Here is a 6,000-nt window from a genome sequence, read left to right as displayed (position 1 = left end):
TAACAAATGATCGCATTATCTAGTTCTAATTGCTTAAAAGGCATGGGATAGACCAGTCGCACAATCAGAGACATCTTCCTCTGACACTGTTTTACTTAGTTCAAGCATCACTTTTTCTGTATAGCATCTGTCTTGCCCATACCATTCCTAGGGATTTCTGGAATACAAAATCCAGGGCCAAAACGTATCCTGGCCATCTGGGCAAACATGGATCCCCAGAGCCTGAACCTGGAGGGGGCAGAGAAGTTTTCGGGTTCAGGTTCCAGGTCTGGGGACATCTGAAGTGAGGTCTGAGTGGGGATGCACAAAGAAAGGAACAAAAGGTGACCCAGAGTCACTGTAGCACCTCTTACCTGCTTGTGGTCCCCTCATGATGATTACCCTCAGGGCAGACACTGAAGACCAGACCAGCTTGGGGCTTTCATGAAGTCTGGTGTGAGGAACAGAAGACATCGCGTTGCCACGGAAAACATTATGCCTGGAAATAAGTCAGTCACAGAAGAACAAATGCTGCATGATTCCACTTATATGAAGAATCTAGAATAATCAAACTCATAGATGCAGAGATTAGAATGGTGGTTGCCAGAAGAAAGTAGGGAATTTTGTAATGATTATACAGTTATGGATATATACAAGATGAATAAATTCTAGAGCTCTCCTGTATGACATAGAGCCTACAGTTAACAACAAGGTGCTGTACACTTAAAAACTTGTTGAGAAGCGGGGCGCCTGGGTGGCTCAGTCAGTTAAGCGTCCGACTTCGGCTCATGTCATGATCTCACAGTTCATGGGTTCGAGCCCTGCACTGGGCTCTGTGCTGACAGCTCAGAGCCTGGAACCTGCTTCAGATTCCATGTTTCCCTCTCTCTCTGCTCCTCTCCTGTTCACACTCTGTCTTTCTCTCTCTCAAAAATAAAATAGACATTTAAAAAATTTTAATAAAAAAAAAACCTGTTGAGAAGGTAGATCTCACGCTATGTGCTCTTAGCTAGAACAACAACAAAGGCAAGGGGACGTATAGATGCAACCTTCTGTATATTCAGTTTGCCTCAATAAAATTGAAAACAACAACAACAACAAAAAAACAAAGAAAAAAGGATGAGCACAAAAGAAAACTGAGAATATCAAGTGTTGGCAAAGATGAAGAGCAACAGGAATTTTCATTCTCTGCCAGTGGGTTGTAAATTGGTAAACCAAAAAAATATTTGGCAATGTCCACCAACAGTGGACATACGCACATCCAGTGCCATAGTAAGATTACTCCTAGGGATATACCCAAACCAAACGTGTAACTATGTGCAAACACCTAACGTCAAGCAGTATCAGAATAAATGGAGACATCTTGGAAGTATACACAAAAAATAAACTACTACATTCTTGAATATGGATCAATGTTACAAATATATTACTGAGCAAAAAGGGCCACATGAGAGTACACACTATCTTTGTCCATTTACAAGTGTTCAGGCAGGCAAAACTAATTTTGGTGGTAAAATTCAGAATCGTGGCGATTTGTGTGTAGGAGAGCAATGACCAAGACGAGGATGAGGAGAGAGTCTATGTTCCTGGTGAACTTTTAAAATCTTGGGCTAGGGAATGGTTACAGAAGTTCATTCACTTTGTTACCAAGACACGGACACATGATGACTGCACTTCTTTTGCACATGTGTCATCCTTCAAAATTTTTCTTATACTCATCAATTCGGAAAATTTTTTTAATCTTTTTTTTTTTTTTTTTTTTTTTTTAATTTTAGCAAGGATGCAGGGAAAGAGTTGCTCATATATTACCGGTAGGACTGTAAGTTGTAACAGCTACTTAAAAGGACAAATGAAGGGAATCTACTATGAAGATTTAAAGTGTTCATTCTCTATCCAATACATTCACTTGCTAGTATTTCTACCCTAGAAAACGCTTGGGTATAGGTTCGACTTATGTTGAAGGTAGCGATGCTTCTGATAGAAAAACGAAAAGAAAGGAATTACATATCGAAGGGTAAGGAAGTCATAAACTGCTTCTATTGGTTCTGGACTATTGGTTCTGAGGACTAACGTGCAATAGTTTAAAAGAATGTTGATTGGAAAAAAATACCTACACAAAATGCATAGGAACTAGGGGTCATCCTATAGGGGCTGGGTTTGTAATTAATGCCTGAAAAGGATTTTATTCTAATTTGTAATGTTTCCATTTATTATTCTGTGTAACTTAAAATTAATAATAGCACTTAGAATGTCTCTGGAAGAATATTCACCGAGTAACACTGGTTGCCTCCAATAGGTGAACTGAGTGCCCGAGGAACTAGTAGTGGAAGAATTTTCACTCTGTAGCCTTCTAGATCTTTAAATATTTGAACGTTATAACTGTAGCATCTATTGGTAAAAAGTTCAATTTAAACTTAAAAGTAATTTGAAAAATAACAATAATTAAAAGATGCTCAGTCTCCTGGCCAAACATACAAATATAATTAAATATGACTACTATTAAGATCCAAGTGTTAGATATGCGACAGGAGCACAGAGAAAAGGTCTCCTAAATAGGTCTGGGGACCTGAGAATTCAGGGTGGAGGTGACGGTTGAACAGAGCAATGTAAGGTCCTACTTTTTAATTCCTGGAGAGCTCAGTGCGAGGTGCCAGGGGCCCTGAAATCCAGGCCACGACTATTTTCCACGAGCCGGAACCTAAATCCCCACCAAGAGACTGGAGGAAAGCGGAAGAAGCAGAATCGCCAATAACGGGAAAGCAGCCTCTTAATAAAACGGGCAAGGGACAACAACCGGGCAAGTCCAACCAGCCCGCAGCTCTCAGAGACCGAATTTCAGATTCCCACCCTCTACACGGGCGAGGCGAGCCCGCCCTCTCCCGCCTTCCGGCGTTGCTTACTGGGCGGCAACTGATCGATAGACCCATTCACCAATCGCTGGCTCTGTTACGGGAGGCAGGCAGGCCCCAGCCCAGTCTTTGGTCCCTCGGGCGAGATGGGCTTCTGTGCGTCGACGTCAGCGTGTTGACGTCACGGGCCCGGTACCAGAGGAGGTCCGGGGGCTGCTGGCTGCGGGCGGTGGGCAGCGCGTCGCCTGCTGGGCTTGGTCCCCCGTCCCCGCCCCGCCAAGCCCCGCCCCTCCGCCCGCTAGGGCTTCCGCGGGCTCAACCGCGGAACCGCTGTCCCCGGGCCAGCCTGGGGCTGCCGGCCCGAAACCACCCGATGAGGTAGGCTGGGTTTCTCGTCACCCTATTTGACAGATTGGAAAACTGAGTCACCCGGGATCAGATGACTTGCCCGGGGCTCAGGGGAGACCCGTGAACGGAGGCCAGAGCCCGGGCGTTCGGGTGTTTGCTGAGCGCTGTGCGGTCCTCCGGGGAGGAGGAGGGGCTAGGCGGGCTGTGTTTATAAAGGATGCAAAAGTGAAGTTGCAGAATGCCGAGCCCCACCTCGTTCCACTGCTTGGGCTGGGATTCGGGGGATGGATACAGGTTGTGAGTCTCCATTCCTTCACCCTGCCGACCCCGAGGAGCCCTCGGTGGGGTCCCGCCCCGTGCTGGCGCCATGGGCCCTCCAGAGTCACCAAGAATGGTGACTGGGGTGATGCGTGGGTTATACAGACAAGGTCGATCGTTGACCTCTTTTATTCATTTAAAAAAAAAAAAAATCTGTGTTTCAAGCAGAACAAAATGGAAAAAGCGCAAGTTATGTGTTCTGGCCACAGTTTCATTTCACTGCTTTGCCCACTCATGGTATCCGGCCATATTTTGAAATCTCAGCAGCATGCTTATTTTTGTTTAGGATTTTCTAGAAAGACCCCCCCCCCCCCTTTTCGTCCAAATACGGGTTAACATTGTGGAACTTTTCCTTTACCATCCCGTTACTGCACCAGTTATTCACCATGTCATTTGTCTTCTGTTTCACAGATGGAATCACTGAATTCATCACTTGACTCAGTAATAGTTGGGATAAGTTTAGCAAGGTAACAAAGTAACGGGTCTGATCTCAAATATACTGGAATTAGTTCGGTTTGTTTACCTCACAGTCATTGTTGAGAAGGGTTCTGAAAGATAATTCCCATCTATATACCATCTACTCATCCACCCTCTCTTTCTAAAAGCAGGATCTCGAAAAACAAAACTTACAGTACCTTTGCTTTATGTATGGATTCATGCTCGTAAAGTGAAAAAGTGTACTGTACAACATATGCATACGTATATATTTTGTATTTTCATAAAAATGGACTTTTCCTTATGTTCACAGAAGGATGGCAGTTTTAATCATCGGAGTTTATTCTTTGAACAAGTTCATCAGATGAATACATCTGATCCTACATCATCTCTGTGCCACATTTTGGTTTAAGGGGTTGGGAGATTGAGTGCTGAAGAATTTAGGTCAGCTTCCTGCCCTCGCAGGCCTTCCATTTTGGTGGAGAAACGATAAACATGTAAACAAAAATGACAATTCTAGATAATGATAAATGCCAGAAAAAATACTGCAAGATAAGGGGGTAGGGTGTGACTGGGATGTGGGGGGGTGGAGGGAAATTTAGATATGGTGGATGCGGAAGACTTCCTTGAGGAATTGACAGTTTGGCGAGACCTGAGTGTGTGGAATGAGGCAGCATGGGAAGATCTGGTGGACGTTTCCAGGCAGACATAACAGGGCAAAGGAACTAAAGGAAAAATGGGCTTAGCATGTTACCGGGGTAGAAGAGGAGCCGTGTGGAGTGCAGTAAACCTAGGAGACAGTGAGGTGGGGTGGGGCAAATGAGGTGGGCAGGAGCCGCAGGCAGGATCATCTGAACCCTGAGTAAGGATTGCAGACAGGCAAAGGAAATAGGGCTTGTGTATTGCCAAGACCCGCTATTTAGTGAGACTCATAGACTGTAGCCAGCTCTCTGCTTTATTTCGGTTATGAAGTCATTGCAGTAATTCATTATGGTTTGTTTTGTTTTGTGTTGTTTCACCAGTAGTCCTCTCTCTCACTGAAAATCTGTCCTCTTCCCTGTATCCCATGCTGTTGTGTTCCTGGTTGTCATTATGACGTGCAGGACTCTAAGCCTCTGCTGCTTATCATCAGCTCCCTGCTTTTATCCTTCCTTCCTATGAGTCCTCCAGTATTTATGTGCTCACCCTTTGCAAAGGACTGGCACTCAATCCCTGCCATTCTCCATGCTGAGTTTTAGGAAACTGTTGTCAAGTGGATTACCGTTTGCCATCGGGACTTTCATCACTGGCCAGGGACTTAACGTCCACCTTTATTTAGTGCCTATAATGTGCCAGGTGCATTACGTACATTCTAACCCTTCCAGCATATTGCAGAGGTAAATATTATCCCTTCTTGAGCAAAAAGGAAGCGTGCACTGAAGGCCATCCAGCTAGTACTGAGTGAGCGTAGATTTGGGCACTCCAGTAGGCCTGCCCACAGAGCCTCTTCCGTGCCACTCCGCCTCACTGCTTCCCTGGATATGAAGCAGCAGCTATACATCTCCACTATCTGAAATTAAATTTTTTGAAATGGCATTTCAGAGGTCATGATTCAGCCCTCTCAGTTTAGAGGTGGGCCTGTGGAGGGCCATAGATGTTCAGTGATTTTCAAGACTTAACTGCCACCAAATTCTCTCACCTTCCTGATTCGCAGCCTAATTGTTTTTCTGTTATACTACATAAGATTTCTGCATATATGAAAATACAAGATTTCAACATGACGGGCTTATTATCCAAAACTCGTACAAGGTAGTAATGCTCCTTAGGATAAAATAATCCATTGTTTTCTTTCCCTTTTCTCAGCGGCGAGCAGGTGCAAACTCGCTGGACGAATCTTTGCTTTTAGTTAGGAGAAAGACAGTGGTTTCAAAATGACTTTAAAATTTAAGGTTTAATTTCACCTGTCTCTGAAAGGGAACTTAAAGCTTGTTACTGGTTTCCCAGCCTTAATGTTGTGTTTAACAGTATGGGAACATTGCCTAGGGTGGCTGCCTCATAGTTTCTGTTAGCAAGTGGAGTTTCTTCCTAGAAT

General features: G+C 44.5%; 1 protein-coding gene across 3 annotated transcripts in view; it reads left to right on the top strand.

The window, feature by feature from the left end:
* Positions 1-3,086: 3,086 nt before the first annotated feature.
* Positions 3,087-6,000, top strand: part of LOC124523893 (STARD3 N-terminal-like protein) — a 55,112-nt gene continuing 52,198 nt past the window's right edge. The window contains exon 1 of one of the 3 annotated variants that reach the window (XM_047095826.1): positions 3,087-3,206. The gene's annotated coding sequence lies outside the window, so the exon portion shown is untranslated. The remainder of the gene's footprint in view (positions 3,207-6,000) is intronic. The other 2 variants (XM_047095825.1, XM_047095827.1) reach the window with 2 other exon arrangements.

Source organism: Lynx rufus, unplaced genomic scaffold (assembly GCF_022079265.1).
Source record: "Lynx rufus isolate CCGP_SWC_20201006 ecotype Redwood Valley unplaced genomic scaffold, mLynRuf1.p SCAF_4, whole genome shotgun sequence".
NCBI classification, from domain to species: Eukaryota; Metazoa; Chordata; class Mammalia; order Carnivora; family Felidae; genus Lynx; species Lynx rufus.
Note: the sequence above shows the minus strand (reverse complement) of the source record. Positions and strands in the feature narration are given on the sequence as shown.